Below are 17,631 nucleotides of genomic sequence, written 5' to 3'. Positions count from 1 at the left end.
ACTTGCCGCGGGGTGGTTAGCCAGTTTATGACAAAGCACGGAACTGAGCATTAGAGCGTAAGGTGGGGAAGCAGGCGGTCAGCAATTGCATGGGTGTAGTGCACCCAGGAAGAGGTGTGATTACTCTGTGAGTTCATTATACTAGGTGAAGTTAGGTTAGGTAATGCAGTAGGCACAGATGGGAGTCAAATAAAGATGTGCAAAGCTACCTAGCACTCAGCAGAGTGTATGCTGCAAACAGCTTACCCGAAATTTGGCGTAGGAGGCTTTCAACCACCTGTGAGCTGGACACCTCCTGCAGAGGAACGGGGTGAAAAGAGGCTATCGAAGCAGTGTCCCGCGCTGTGCGAAGGTGCGGACATGGGCAGACAGGCTGGGGCCTTATGCTGGGTGGGCCTTAGTCGTGGTGGGCCGGCTTCCGCCTCCAGCTTGCCAGGAAGCTGATATCCGTGGCCTCAGAAAGTTGCTAGGCAACCGAGTACAACGCTGCAATCGCGTTGTGGGCGGCATCCATTTTGAATGAGTGTGGATGTATGGGGTCCTCGAGGCTTGGGGGCTGGGTTGCAGGGCAGGATGGCATCAAGGGACAAGGCCACAGTGCCTACGTGCCTTAGTAGATCTCCTCCTGGTAAGCAGCGTGTCGGATGCAGTGTAAGTGCATCACGGCGATCGATGATCCTAGAATCCTAGCTGCTCCTGCAGCGCGAGACGAGGCCGGCAGCACGTTGAAGTGCGCAGCTGTTGTAGCAGGGCTTCTGCCCTGAGAAGAGTGATGCTGAGGGGCAGACAGGCTAGGGCCTTATGCTGGGTGGGCCTTGGTCGTGGTGGGCCAGCTTCCGCCTCCGGCTTGCCAGTAAGCTGATATCCATGGCGTCAGAAGGTTGCTAGGCAACTGAGTACAACACTGCAGTTGCATTGTGTGCGGCATCCATTTTGAATGAGTGTGGATGTATGGGGTCCTCGAGGCTTGGGGGCTGGGGTTAATGATTAACCAGCTCAAAACAAAGATATCAACCAGAACATTTCAGGAGGTTCTGTTAGACCATGTCGATTAGTTAGGCCGATTGGCAGCAGTTTTCACATTCATCATGTGGAGATCTTTGGCAGGCATCACTTATATCAGTTCTGCGGCTCTCCATTCGCTATTGTAAAGTCAAATATTAATCAGCAAAGAGTATAAATGGGAAAACATGTCCTACATTTCTTGACATTATAATCGTTTCACAGGCCGTGCATTATACTTGTGGTCTGATAAAGCCAGGAGTACGATAGAAGAGCATCAACCCCTCCCCATACAACATGCAGGACTCTCAGTGTGGCACGGCATCTCTTCACCGGAGTGCTGCGCTGTGAGCCCTGCCTTGACCTGTACCATTAAGTGTTGCTCGGATCACACCTGTTAGACCAGGCTACCATCGCACAGTGAATCACCCCTCCAACCCCACCTCCTTCTAAATTATTAAGGTGGGGACAGATGGATCCGTCCCTATAATGGATCTTTACTGGGCTGCACATGGCGGACGGAGCTAAACTTCTCCAACCTCACTTTCCCACTGCCTCTCACTCACCTTGCTGGGCTGCACCCAGCAGGTACAGCCTGTCTGCAATTTTATATGCACCTCTTCCTTGGCATCACTCTGTTTTTGGTTGCTGGGAACTTGTATCCAGCAATCAATGCAGGCAGTCTCTGGCTGTACCTGGGGTCAAGCATTTAACTCTGTCTTTAAGAATCATAACTGTTGTTTCAGCCCCCGGATTAAGTCTATAAAGACACAATTGCTTGATGGCTGTAATTAGTATGGTGTCCTTCCTCCTACCATTTGAACCAATTTAAAGCACAACATTCTGGAGCAAAGCATACAGTTATTCATTGATCATTCAAGCTCATGAGCTAAAACACCAGCTGTTTAAACTGAAGCACCCTTCAAAGTTCACATACTAAGTTACTTTAAGAAGTCCTTGCCATCTGCTTTAACAATTTGACTCTCATTGAGCTGGTCAAATAACATCTTTGATTGCCTCAAATTATTGGTCTCTATAATTTTCAACATGGCTTCTGTTAAATATAATCAAAAACTGCCCATAGCCGCAAAGGAGACACAGGGAGTGTCTACTGCCAATAAAAGGCTAAAAAGTGAGCTGTCCTCTGTGGACCCCGCAATTGAGACTATACTGTAAGAGATAAGGGTATTAAGTAATTTTATCCCCACCAATATTATTGCCATATATAGTCGTCTGAAACGGCCATAGGCAATGTTATTAGTGGGGATAATTTTTGGGGTAAATGGAAGGTAGGTTGTGGGGGTGTCCCTCGCTCCATTTAAAATAATATGGGGTTTTTGCAGGGGTCCCCCCGCAGGTTCAATGGGTTAATATTGCTGGAAAAATATGGCACCATTCTTGTATGGCAATATTTTTGCGGGGATATTAATGCATGCAACCAAAATGAGGTCACTTAAACCATTTATAGGAACCACCAAGCAAAAATTGCAACAATTGGATGAAAGGTGGAATGTCTTTGAAAAGAGAATGGTAGAAATGTAAAATAGAATTGGATTTGTGGAAGGTATTTCCCCTAAAGTGTTATTGTTGAGAAAATCGGTCAAAGACCTTCAAAAACATAACGAGGATTTAGAAAACAGAAGCAGGTGTAATAACGTTTGCATTACAGGGCTTCCAGAGGGATGTGAGGGGAATGATGCAAACTAATTTCTTCAAAATCTACTGTCAGCGGTAATCCATATACCTAAAGAAATATCCCTCAATATTCAACATGCACACCACATTGGCCCTACCAGAAGTTCACTACCATCACAACGCTCTTTGCGCACTATGATTTTTTACCTATTAAAATATACCCAATTACAGCTAATTGTATAAAAAACCAAGGAAAGGAATCCTCTAACGTGGCACACTAGCAGGATTTACATCTCACAAGAAGTTGCCAAGAAGACAGCCGAATGTAGGAAAGAGTTTCTCTCCTACCGTCCTGTGTTTAAACAGCTCAACATCAAATATGGACTATATCATCGTTGCTCCTTTAAGGTAACCTTTGCATGGCATACTTCAATCTTTGATGAAACTTTAGATCTCAAGACTTTATTCGTTCTCTCAAAACCGAAAACATGGACACATTTTTGCCCATCAATCCATCTACATCTGGAAATTGGCTATTTTTACTATACCATGTTATGCTGTACTTTTTAAAATGTACCCACTACCTTGGTGAGCCAGGCACCGCTGGGTACCCTTCCTCTCACAGGGATGTTTTTTTTTTTCTTTTTAGCCCTGCTGGTGTCATCTGCTCCAACCTTTCTTTCTCCCTTTTTCTATCTTTAATACCTGGTTTATTTCTCTTTTTTTTAGCCTACTGGTCAAGTTTACCTTCCCTTCCCATGTTCCTTTTGTGTCTCCCGTTCAAAGTCATCCTTACAATTGGTGGTGCATTTGTTATTCAATCATATTCTGGCTCTGATCAATGTATGTATAATCTTGCTTACAATTCGTAATGATTTGTTTTCCCTCATGTTTCTTAATTTACCTATAGTAACAATTTCTGTTAGTCACAATGGTGTTTAGATGTGTAACGTGGAATATCAAGAGTTGTAAACACACGATTAGGAGATATAAGATCATATCCCATCTAAATAAGCTTAATCCAGCCATTGAGTGTTTGCAAGAAACCCATCTCTCCATCCCAGAAACTATGAAACTCAAGTCTTTTTGGGTAAACGATGTGGTAGTGAGTGCGGCTGGGGGCAAGAGGAATGGCGTAGCTATTTTGATCAGTAAAAAATGATCATATAAGATAGTTGGTCAGGATGTGGACACCAATGAAAGATGGCTTGGGTTAAATTGCATATTGGATCTGACATCATCAGAATCATGTGCATTTACAGTCCCACTCTTCCTGATCCAGATTTTTGGCTCTCAATCAGACAGATTATACTTACATCCAACTTCCAGAACCTTATACTAAGTGGAGACATGAACCACGTCTTGGGCCCCTTCTTGGATAGAAAATCCAAATGTTCATTCAAAAATTCCAAGTCACATAAAGCCTTTAAGCAATGTCTAGCTGAGACTGGTATTATTGATACCTGGAGACTTGCACATACGGATTATTTATATTATACATTCCATTCACATCCCCATGATACCCTTTCACATCTTGACTTTATATTTGATCAAATTTCTTACGAATTCCATTACCGACTCCCACATCTCAAATACAATTATCTCTGACCATGCCCCTGTTATCACTACATTGGCTCTATCAGATATTAAAACAACATCCTCTAGATTGAAATTCAACAATTGTCTCCTTCAGGAAGAGAAGTTCATCCAATCACTACTTTCATTCCAACATCAATACATTGGACATAACTCCGACAATGACACTTCTGTAAGTAATAATTGTGATTCCTTCAAAGACGCCTTTAGAGCACACATTATTGCCTATTCCAGTATGAAAAAGAAACAATACAAAAAAGACCTTGACAATCTTTATTTACTTCTTACTAAAGCCGAAAAACAATTTTGTCTTTCCTCCTCCAATTTAGACCTCCGTGCCGTCCTCTCCTTACGTTTTCACATTATTAAAAAACTCACTGAACAAGCCTCCGGTGCTATATTAAAGTATACATCCAAAATGTATCAAACTTTGAATAAGGCTGGAAGGGCCCTTGTATCCGATCTCAAAGCTAAAAATGAAAGAACACTTATTGCTAGCATCAAGAATACCTCAGGACTGTAATTATAGATCCTTCGGGCATCATTGAAACCTTCAAGAAATACTACTCAGATTTATGCTCCCCAGATTATATTATCACAGAAACTAATCTTACTAACTTTTTTAGTGGTATTAACAGAAGTTCCTACTCTACAACTTATTTTACAGACCTTGAAGGAGAACTTACAACTAATGAAATTAACCAAGCCATCAAAGGGCTGAATAGAGGCAAAGCCCAGAGACTAGAAGGCCTATCTACAGAATTTTTCAGTCAATTCTCACGTAAGCTTACCCCAGACTTAAAATCTTATTTTCCTCTTTCATGTCCAAAAGATTTTCATCAGGTACTTTTTCTGAAGCCCTTCTTATTCTATTTCCTAAACAAGGAAAATATCTTGATCGCCCTAAACATTATAGGCCATCTCCCTTATTAATGTAGAAAGTAAAATCTTTGCCAAAATATTGTCTAATAGAATAGAATCTCACCTTTCCAAATTGATCAAACCCAATCAAGTAGGATATGTTAAGGGCAGAAACATATCTGCCAATGCCAGACTTTTACTGAACTCCCTACACATTACTGCCAGAGATAAGAATGACAAACAGGGTTACTCTGCCATTGCACTAGATGCCAAAAAGACCTTTGATACAGTTAACTGGGATTTTATGTTCCATGCTCTGCAATGGCATGGGTGTGGCGAAGGCTTCATCTCCCTAGTCAAACTTCTTTACTCAAATCCAAAATCCTCCATATTCATCAATGGTGCAACCTCATCATTGTTCTCGTTACAAAGAGTTAGTGATGCCTCTTTTCTCCTATTCTATATTTACTATCTTTTGAATCTCTCGTAGAAATCAATAGGCAAAAATAAATATCCCTGGGATTTATTTGGGTAATTATGAAACTTGGGATTGCTGCATATGCTGATGATATTCTTATCCTGTCAAAGAACCCTAAAAAATACCTTCCACACTTGCAAGCTGCACTACAGGAATATTTGGCAGTATCAGGCTACAAACTCAATAGAGACAAATCAGAGTTACTGCCTTTGAATTCCTTTACCTTAAACATGAATTAGACACTTTTGGTTTCAAATGGTTTTCTAATTCCTTTACATATTTGGGCTTACAGTTTCCTTTCACCATTAAAAGTGCTATTAAAATCAATACAGACATTTTACTCAATAGGCTTTTCAAACGTACCTCCATTTGGTGCCCCCTATTTCCCTCCTGGTGGGGACATCGCAACACCATTGAGATGATGCTTTTCCCCCATTATTTTATATGCTATAAATGCTTCCCGTTCCTCTTCCCACCACCTTTTTCAAATCCATCAACTCCATATTTCTCAATTTTCTTTCTTTTGGGTCAAAGGTAAATCTAAACAAATTGCACTCAACAAATTCAAAACCCCTTTGAACATGGAAGAGTCGTTTTCCTGACTTCAAAAAATATCACCTTGCTGTCCTAAGTAAGCAGACAATCTTTTGGTACGCCCCATGTGACTCAGAAGACCTCCCATCCTGGTGTAAACTTTGAAAAACAAATGGCCCATCCTCATGACATTGTAGACATTTTCCTCTTTCATCACGCAACCTCCAAACTCTCTGGCCCCATTAAAGCATCTAGATCTGCTCTAAGAATTTTCCTTTTTCCATCAAATAAATCCCCTCCCGAAAGCTATCACCCTATCTGTGGTATAACAAATCAGTCACTACCAATAGCAGAATCCTTTTCCGGGAGGTCAGGCTTGTGTAGGGGAGGATAGGTCATTAGGACCCCCCTCACATACATCTCCGACCCAGGTGAAGACTCATGAATCGTCGGTGGCCCCCTCGCCTTAAGGGTCCAGGAGGCGGGGGCTGCGGATAGACACGTGAGGCTGCACGACTGCAGGATAAGACATAAATAACATAGACTCCATTTTGTATTAAGACAACTCCATTTTGTGTAAAAAGGCGCTAAAATCCAGTCCATGCAAAGTTGCTCACACACTCGCACACACAGAAAGATGCAGCCTGACCCCTGCTTGACTGCACTCACAGGAGCATACACTTCCCCCCAGCCTCCACCTCATGGTAGATCCGCTGAAGGCCTGTTCTCACTAGCAACCAGACACGAACAAACAACAAAATAAACACAGTATCACTTGGCCTTCCGCAGTACATCATTTGCACCAGCCGTGACCGGGCTTGTTAGAAGGTAACTGAAACCAGCCCAATCCTGCATGCCCTGACCCTGTGCCAAGCCCTCTAAGTTGGACTGTGTGCCGCACCTCACCCCCACCAACCCCGAGGCACCTTGCATAACGAAATAAGCATTTGTGTAATATATGTCGTGTTGACTAACGTTTGCTGCTATTCTGGAGACATGTGATTTAAGAGTAATATGTGATCACTCCAGTACATGATGTAACAAAGCGCATTTGTAATGCACGATGATCAGCCGAGGCAGTAGAGCCAGATTGTACTGTGATGTAAATATCCAGTGCTCTTTCTTACACACAACCCACCTAAAGCTACCTCATGTTCGTATGTCAACTACTGATGCAAAATACTGTGTTAAATGGCAAAACCCTCTCCAGTCTGTGTTCCCATATTAATGTAAACATATGTGTATAATACCAAAAGCTCCGAGTGTTGTCACCCACCCTTGCCAATAGTGCAGGAAGCTGCCCTGTGCAGGGAAACAGGCCCAGAGCTGCAACGTCATCTCCCCCCTCCTCCCCCTCCCAGGCCCGCCAGGGATAGCTGGTGTTCGAACAGCACAGCACAGCCTCGCCTCCCCTCCCAATCTTCCTGGACCTGCTTCAAGCATTCACCTCCCCCATGCCAAAAGGCTGCCACAGCCTGACTCTATGAATTACGAGCTACCTGGTCCTAAATCCCACCATCTCCCGGGCACCGGTTACATGCCCCCCACGGCCCATTGGTATCCCAGTTCACCCCAAGTTAATGGCCCTCAAAGGGGGGCACCCACCCTTGTACTAACAGATCATAACACTGTCCTTCATTATAATCACCAGGACAGGGCGATCGAATAACCCCTCCCCTCTGTACCCCCGACCCTGCACATGGACTCAAGGGACTACCATACCTGAACCCACATGTCACTACAACAGATGAATAGGGATACCCCCTATCACATATCCATGTTCCTGTCTCCTCCTTGAGCTAAGGTCAATGTGTCTTAGGATTTATCAGATACCTGACATTGTAGAATGTGACAAATGATTGCGAATGGGTGGTGTAGGATTGTTTAGCATGTTTTGGGAGCACAGAATAGAGCACCACTGCACATGATCAATGTATAGCATTTTTTTTTGAAGTGCAGCGCCACTGCATGGGTTTGGTGCATTGATATAATGTGGTACAGCAAGACATGTGTTATTGAGCATTTTTATGCAGCGCCACTGCAGGGAATTAATGCAATTGTTTCAAGCTATGTGTTGCCAGTGTAACATGGACATATAAGTGAGGGCAGGTTATTCAGTCAAAAACGATTTTTACATATAAAATGCAAATCATTTTTTTTTCACAGTTAAAAGCACACATTTGTACATTCAAAATGTGCACTATTTTTCACCTGAAATGCCTATGTTGCAAGAGACACATTTGAAAATTAATAAACTAACCTCATTAACAACTAACCTGATCATAACCCACTAATAATAATGTGTTCTTCAGTGCAACATGAATGGAAAATGACGGGCTCTGAAAGTCATTATTTAAATGCACATTCAGTTTTTTTTTCTTTTTGCTCTGCTGTTCTGTCCACAGTAACTGCAGGAAGCAAAGACCTAGAATAAGCAGGAAATCAGTTTGGTTACAGTTGCATCTGTATAAGCCAAGCCATTGTGTGCAGAGAGTGGTTAGGCCATGATAGAATTTTATTGGTTAGGATCCTTTGGTAGGAGGTAACCAGAGTTTTCTTGGATAATCTCAAGGAAGAAGCAGGGAGAGACATCTTGACACAGCTCGAAGAAGGACCTGGTTGGTAGCTGGGGATGCCTGATTCCTAAAGCAGATTCAACTTGGTTGCAGAGACTGGGATTTCCAGTCAACAAGTCCCAGTTTGAGTGACAACAGATGCTTGTCCTTGCTGGGTGAACCCCTCCAGAAGGCGACCAGCCAAAGAAGTTACATACTGAATAAGCCTGGTAATTATCTTGCTGAACTGTAGGGGCTGAGTGCGTGCGGAAATATTCAGTCAGTGTAGGAAAGGAGATTCCTGTGCTTTACCCACGTGTTTAATGTTGCAAATTGAATTCTTGTTCTCCGCCACTCTCTTCTGAGTGTGTCACAAATAATGCTGTTACTGTGCTATTTCATTTATTTCTGTAAAGAATGAGATTGTGTTTAAATGCAACTTTTATAATACACAAAAATATCTGAAAGCAGACGGGTGGTGTGTTTTATATTTACCAATACAGTGCTGATGATATGGGGAGATGTTTAGACGGTGCAATTGTCATTTTTAAGGTAGCTAAAAATAAGCTTTGGCTGCAGCTGTGTGCACAATATCATTCAGTATGAGCAATTATAACTAACTGTGTGTGTTATAGCCTTTTGCTGAAGGTACATGAGTCAGCAAAAATAGAGACCCGGGACATACTTCACTACCGTATATAAGTTAGTGAAAAATACCACATGATAGCTCGCTGCCGTAGATAAGACAGCGAGAAATCGCCCATGGTGGCACACTAAAAATGAAAATGTGGTGTTCCTGAAATGCAAGCCTGAGGTCTCTAGTGATTACACGAAAAATCTAAACAAAAATAAGGGGTTCTGGATATTGGGGCCACAAATAAACCAAAGGAATTATGCTCACCACCATACCAATCAACCACGCAAACCAACCACGCATACCAACCGCGCATAGCATCTAAATAGGTCTGTGTGCTGAAATAATGCATATCCACTGTGTTATTGTTGTACATGGCCCATTCTGAATGTAGGGAGTGATCGTTATTAAATTATTATTTTTGGCGGTAAGAAAATACCGCCAGGCCCCAAATCTACACAAAATACCCAACAGTGGCCACAAGGGCAAGTGTTAGAGCAGCCACCAATCGCCAATACAAGGTATGTCCAGCCGGCAGCTCCACCCCGAAGAGCCTAGCTGACCCGTCTACCCCGCGTGGCACCGCACGGACGTCCGCCAATCCTGGAACAGCAACAGTATACATTGTATACCACCTAGCCTTCACCACCCAATCCCTAAGACTATGTGCCCCCTATAGCTTGTGTCATGCTTGACGTTAGTTCTGTAAAAATTAGGACTGTCTTTGCTATTGTCAGACAGAGCGCTCTCAGAGTTTGCAGAGTCCTTTGCATGCCCTATATTGATTATATAAAACCCTTTTGATCTCACCCGCACTTGGTCCTGATCTCATTCCCCTCCTTGGCTGTGTCCTTTATTGCCTCTCACTAAGGGGCGTGGATGTTTGGGGGACGCTCACATTCACTTGCCAAGGTTATTAGGCATATTGACCAAATCATTCAAAATCACGCTATTACATCATTTCAAGATTTGAGGAAATCACTCTCTCTTCCTCTATCAGATCTGACTTTCTACAATAAATTGGTTAGTGCATGCCTAGATGGACTTCAGGCTCATGATAATAATCTCTTATCACCCGACACCCGAAGTTACAGTTGCTTTCCACCGCTTCTGATGTCAAAGCTGCCAAACTATTGGAACCCGTTGAACCATCCAGGTTGAAATGGACTGTCCAAACTCAATGGGAACAGACAGTTGCACTACTGTTGATGATAATACATGTTCTTTGTTATGGTCTAGAATCAGAAGAATCTCAACCTTGGCCAATATCACCCAAAACCTTCTATTTTTCATGCATAGAGCTTTAAAACCTACAAAATCTCAGGCACGCGCTGATGGAAATTGTTGGTCTTGTGGAAATACCCCAGGGGCTTACACACTTATGTTTTATGAATGTCCTTATGTTTTTGTGGCAGGAGGTTTGGAAACACATGATGATTCTTTTTAAAGTTCAGATTCCTCTTTCTTTAGGCTAATATTTTTCTGGGCAGCATTGCAGTTAAGGTAAAAATATCAATCCCATCCTCCATTTTATACAAACATCTTATTGCCATCACCATCAAGCTAGTCACCACTAATTGTAAGCAACTTCAATACATCTTCTGTAAGAATTGAACACTGCATGGCCTCCTATTTAGATAAATTGCATATTTATATCCTGAAATGGGCTCCTTTCATTAACTACTTAGATTATCACAATATGTCGGCTCATGGTTAATAGAAAATGTTTCACTTTATTATTATTTTATATTTCTCGTCCAGTTTTGTCTGTATCTGTGAAATGATGAATCTAGAAGCCTATTTGTCCATTTATTTTGCACCTATTTACCCCTTCCTCTCATCTCTTTCCTCTTGTTCCTTGTGGTCTCTTGTACGAGCCCCCTGTATGTCTTATGATTTTTACACATATAATGGAAATTTATCAGTAACCTATATCATCCATTTACATGTGTTCAAACTGGTTTGATTGTGTTAATTTAAATATTTCGAATGTTATTTACATATTAATACCTTATGTATAATATATATATATATATATATATATATATATATATATATATATATATATATATAATATATATATATATATTTATATATATATATATATATATATTGTATCAAACTAATTTACAGTCACTGTGACTCTTGGTTGCTGTTAAGAATTTATATGCTTAAAAATTAAAAATCAATAAACTAAAAAAATGGTCTGCGCATCCAAAGAGAACAATTAAATACGTATGAAGCAACATTGGTCGTTAGGGTGCAGCTCAAAGATGATTTGGAACTGTGCTATTTTCTTTTAATTAATTTACATTGCAATCCGCTTGTGGTAGAGGACGAGGGCATCTGGTCAGAGCCATACATCATTCTAACGGCCAATGCATTGCTGACCCCAGTCCCTTATGTAGAATGTGGGGGTGATTTGAATTGTTACTGTGAGGACGATGATCAGGTTGAGGCAGTGAATCCTATATTGGCTCCCAGTACTCAGCTTTTTAAAATCAAAGTTGATAGGGCAAGATTTATTGAGGGATCGGGTGGTCTTTATTCATGCAGAGATGGTGTTTGGGGTGACTTAATGGGAACACAGAGGGAGGCATTTATATGAATTTGACATGGACTGGTCCTTTTCCTTCCTCAACTCTTTATAAGTCAATCAGTTTACAGGACAGAGTTTGATCACTGGAGTAGATGCCAACAATTCTAGTGATCATGCCTGTTTAACTACTACTCTATGTTTAAATTCTTTTTAGTTGCCTCCCACGAAATCTGGGAGTACAGACTGGAAAACGCACAGAAGTGAATACATTAAGATTGTGGGGAATACCATTACTTCTTTTTAAAATGAAGGCGTCCCGGGACTGGAGTGAGTGGTTTGAGGAACAAAGGAGAAGGAACTGTTTACCCCACTACTTTATCTTTACACTTCATTCTTGGTAGTCAGTGGTGATTTCCGCACCTCGCTGGGCACACAACCCCTTTACAGTCTCATGGGCAGTATCTAGTGTCTTACAGAATAGCCAACGTAAGAACATTATGAGATACAATTTGGGATCACTTGTAGGTAGATTTAAGGATGATCCGGCATGCTTAGTTAAGTTGTGCAGGAAAGAGAAACAGCAGTATGACAACTAGTTTAAGTCCTATTGGTAACTGATTAATCATGACTCTAGAGGCCTATGGTGGCTGTTGAATAATATGGACAGACACCAACAATAGACCCAGTCTAACTGTGTTACGGTGATGGACTGGGTGGAGTTTTATGCAAATCAGTTTGCATGTGATTTTACAAACCCTAAGGATTCTCCAAACTCTGTTGCATTTGCACGGTGGAAATTTAATTTGGACTTTGATGACCTTAAATTAACTATCGCTCATTTAAAATATTTGAGAGCGGCAGGCTATATTTTATAATCTAACCCGTGCTGTGGTTTAACATTCTGTGGTGTTTGTTTTCCCAGGTTGTTAATCTTATGGAGCTCCCTACATCATGATCTGAAGCCATTGTGGTCCCTATATATAAAAAGGAGTAACAGGCCTCCCCTGCAAATTAAAGGCCAATTTCTCTTTTAGACTCCAAGGCTAAGGTCCTTACTTACTTTGTTTCATAAGACCTGGTAGCTTGAGCTTAAGAGACAAAAAGGTTGAGTCTCTTTCAAAATGGATTTAGAAAGGGTTTAGATGCCATGATGAATGGCTGGATGATCTCACTTCTGCAAGCCACCGCTAAACAAGATTAACATTTTTGACTATATGTAGAAAGCTTGGACCTAACATCAGGTTTTTCCAAGGTTGTCAGGGCTCACATATTGAGGAAATTGAATGGGTGTGGGATGCCCCATTTTATCTATGTTGATCTTGTTTCACACAGCACAAGACTGAAAATAATACTTAACTCTAAAGGATTACTTTCTTGGAAAGTTCCTATATGCTCCGGACTCCTTCAGGGTAGTGTATTTGCATCTGTGTTATTTAACATGTATATCTCAGACTTGTCTCTTGTATATTCGCATGCTTCTCTGATTCCACCAAGATTGGGGACTTTCGAGTTAGAATGGCTAGTTCATGCTGATGATCTTCTTCTAAATGATGTAACACTGACTGGTCTTCAGCGTAGGCTGGAATTAACACTGGGCTACCTGACTGAAAACAGGTTGCTTATCAACCCTAACAAATCAAGAGCTAACCATGGGTGATTCCTGAGAAACAGATTCTACAGATCGCTACATTTATTTACTTGGGTTATTTATTTACTCCTCAAAATCAGATATAAATGTTGAGGCCTTTATTTTACATATGAGAGTCATACATAAGAGGATGTTCTTTTATTCTCTGCTGCCAGATATTCATTTTTTTAAAGCTAAGGTTTTGAATGGCTGTGAAATGCTGCCAAAGACTATCAGGAAATGGCTTAAGGTGAAAGAAGGCACCATGTGGTGGGGATTTTAAACCTTCCTCGACACATATCTATAGAGCCATCACACTTGAATTTGGTCTTTACTCCTGTTGGTTTTACTATAAATAGTTCACCTTAAGACTGTACTTTACGTCTTTGAATAAGGATACAGCAGATATTCTCACTGAGCTGAGGAAGTCAACGTTGGTAAGATCAAATCTTCCACTGTCTGTTTTTTAAATGAAGTTTGAACAATTTCTAGATGAGAATGTGTGGTCTGGCAAAGGGGATTTGCCCAGTATAAAGAACATATTTAGTGCTCTGGATTGAAGCAATGCTTTAGATCATTTAAATAAACTAACCTTATTCAAAGATTATGTCTAACCTTGCCAACCTTTCCACAGCCTTGCATTGTCAAGGCCGCTTCTCGTGTGTCTCTGGACAAACTCTTGAGATTTCGACTGAACTGTTATCCGACTCTAGAGGTGCTCGGCCCATGTATTGGTCTTACGGACTAAACCTGTCACCTATGTAAATCCTACTTTGAGTCTCTGCAACATTTAATCTTAAAATGTCCTGCGCTTTTGTTAACAAGGTTGTTTTATTTTAGCTGGTTTGTGCACTCTTCTTCAGCTGTTATTACAAGCAAATTATGGCCTACGCTAAATACTACTGCCGACATCTCTTGTTCGCAGTCTCTCTCAGTATTTTTAGCAGAAGTATGGCAAGATTTCGGAGATCTTCAATCATTATCAAAAAGTTGTTTAAGCATTGAAGCAAGAAGAAAATGATTCTATGAATTTTATGAACTGTTTTAATATTAATGATTCTTGATTTATGCATTACTGACTTTGAATGTTATATTTTGTATTTAGACATATAAATGTTTAAACTGTATGTCATTTTATTGTTGGGGATTTTTATGAATTAGTTTTATCAATTTGATGTACTGGTTAGGTTTGAAGGCCACTGTTTACTTATATTTTGACTTGTCTCTGTGAAGGGTTTCTTTAATGTAACCATGTTGCAGTGAATTTAATAAAAAATCAATAAAAAAATCACATTCATTAACTCTATCTAACTCCACACTATCGCTCTGCACTCTTCCGCACCTCACTCATCCACTCTAGCTCACTTAACCCACCCACACTTCACCATCCCACTTACCGATTCTGTCTTTCACCACTCGCACTGCCTGAGCATAGTTCCCCGGGTGGTAGGTAAATTACTAGCCACAGAAAAGGATATGTTGTTGGTGAAACCTGGAGCGATTGTGACCTAACCACTCTCTAGGAGCCAAGTGAACCGATGGGGCAGTTCAGAGTCAACAGCACTTGGTTTCGGTTCTTGGTGGGTTAACAGAGTCAGACCCTGTGCTCAACGTAGATGCAAGAGGATCAAGCTCAATTTAGGCTCCTTGGATCATGTAGGTCCAATCAGCCAGCAGGGTTCGAGTAGGTGCAAAAGCTTGGTGCGGTAGAAGTGCAGCTCTCAAGGATGCAGTCCAGGGCAGTCCCAGGATTGCTTTGCAGTGGGTCCAGGCTGATTAAGGCTTTAAGTCTATAAGTCTATAAGTCTATAAGTGAAGCTCCAGTCATTTGAGTTGGTGTGCCATAGTCGTCAAAGTGGTGATCATGGGTGCATCAATGTGCAGGTTTATGAGGCAGTCATGCAACGGATAGCAGGGCAAACCATGGTTGTAACACCCAGCCCGAGTCAACATGTGACTCAACAGCGATTTGGATTGGGCCCCAGCATCATGCAGTTATTTCAGGCTTAGCAGATGATGGGCTTAGCTAAGGCACGATGCAGCATCAACCTGGTTTGAAGTGCAAGCAAGTTTGGAGCAGTGAAGGAGCGCAAACGCCAATGCCTGTGACTTCCCTCTCATTCAAGGGTATACACGCATTTCACCGCAGTATTTTTCATCGCATGTTTTTTCATCACCTTTTTTTTTGGGGGGGGTTCAAAAATTAAATATATGGTTGTGGGTGTAAGGAAATTTAAAAAAGGGGGTTTGGGGGGCAATCACCCCCCCAAAAAATAAATAAATAAAAACAATGAGGTTTTTGAAAAAAAAAACGGCGATGAAAAAACCTGCGATGAAAAATACTGCGGCTAAATAACGTAGAACCCATTCAAGGTGGGATGATCCCGGAATACCAGGTTTGGTGTGGTAGACAGGGAGCTTTGATTTGTCTGGTCCAGTTGCTGTGATGCCTACTCAGGGGGGCTAAACGACAGGATGGCTCTGTTCAGGGTCTGCTCTCCCAGTTCTAAGAGATTCCAGTGCTGAGTGGTAGGTCCTGGTCCACAGAAGAGGTCACTCCTGATGCTCTCTGGGATAGAGTAGGGGACAGATCTTTCTTCTGCCTTGGACAGCTCCTTCTTCATCTCAAGCTGAGGGTTTTTGGAAGTACAACTTTCCCAAAGGTAGTACAGTGAGTTCTTCAGAGCAAATATGCATCCTTAAGGGAGTCCAAGAGGATCTGAGAGAATCTGAAGGGGTGCGTGACTACTTCATTTAAGGGGCCAATTCCTCAGGTGATTGGTCTAATGCTATCCTAACTTAGTTGTCCAATCCCTCTTCCTAGATGGAGGGAACTTTGCCCTTCTGATGTCACACCCAAAGTTCCTTGCTTCAGACGAAATGGAGAGGACAGGTAAGGGAAACAGAGACAGAGGGAAACAACATGGTGGAAGTCTCCTTCCAGTGACCAGCGCCCCCTGCCTATCTAGTCCCTCCACCTCCCCTTCTGACTAAGAACATAAGCGCTTTGGAGAGGCAGCACCCTGGTGTTAGGCTACTCTTTTTGAAAGGGTGTGCTCTTTCGATGCCTCGTCCCAGGGCAGTTGCTTGTTTGTGCGGCTGTCTTGGGAGGAGGGTGTTAACGGTCCTCACAAAGGAATTAATTGGAGGTTTGGTCTTCTGCGTTTCCGATCTGCCATTTGGCCAGAATACACATCACCTTCCACAGCAGAGGTGACAGACAGGAGCTGATATGTGTGATATTAATAGTACGAATGTGGCTGCAATGTTCGTAAGCAGCACCATGCACTATGCCTACACCTAGGCATAGCATTATTTTAGAGTTTACCCTGCCACCAGCATTGGTTGCTTATGAGAATCATAGTTTTGGTGCAGGGGGCATACCTTAAATGCTGCCACTGTGGTACAGAGACTTTGCTGTCTTGGCGGCTGTTGAGTGGGCACCTTGTGTATTTTGAACCTGCCTTATGCCATGAGTGGTTCATGCACTGCGGATAAAACTACTGACACAGCAGGCCACCATCACTTTAGGCTTATTGCATGGAGTCTGTGAAGAAGGGGAATCCGGTTAGCACATTATCATTTTGGAGATGGAATTACCCACATCATTGTGTGTATTATCATGTATTCATAAAACATTACAAATAAAAATCCATGGCTTTGTACCCTGGCCAGATGGATATTCCTCACACACCCACTCTATCTCATGCCACTATATCTCTCTTCCTCCCTCATTATACCGAACCCACTCTACCTTACCCCACTATTCCTCAGTTCACTAACCCACTCTACCTCACCCCACTCTACCTTGTACATGCTCCACAGGCTTTGCCCTATGATATTTTATGTATACAAGGAAAACTGGATGGCCCACGTAAAGGTCTGGGTGGCATCACAGAGGAAACACCACTTTTCAAACAAGATTGCCTTAAAACATCCAATCACAGTACATTACTTTTGTATCATCTCCAAAAAGGGTCTGGAACCCCTGCTGTAGGGCATAATGGAGAAAGCTCTTTTCAAATGCACCCTAATTATGAAGGAGTATGGCCTCAGGCAAAGGAGAAGTACCTAGAGGGTAACCCCTCATTATGCCTCATACAGGACAATGGTGTAAGGCACTCCTCAGCAGCTGCTTTTATGGTGGAGCAAGATCTCACTTAAGTTATA

Source organism: Ambystoma mexicanum, chromosome 6p, assembly GCF_040938575.1.
Source record: "Ambystoma mexicanum isolate Mex_15411 chromosome 6p, UKY_AmexF1_1, whole genome shotgun sequence".
NCBI lineage: Eukaryota > Metazoa > Chordata > Amphibia > Caudata > Ambystomatidae > Ambystoma > Ambystoma mexicanum.
This window is presented reverse-complemented; position numbering follows the sequence as displayed.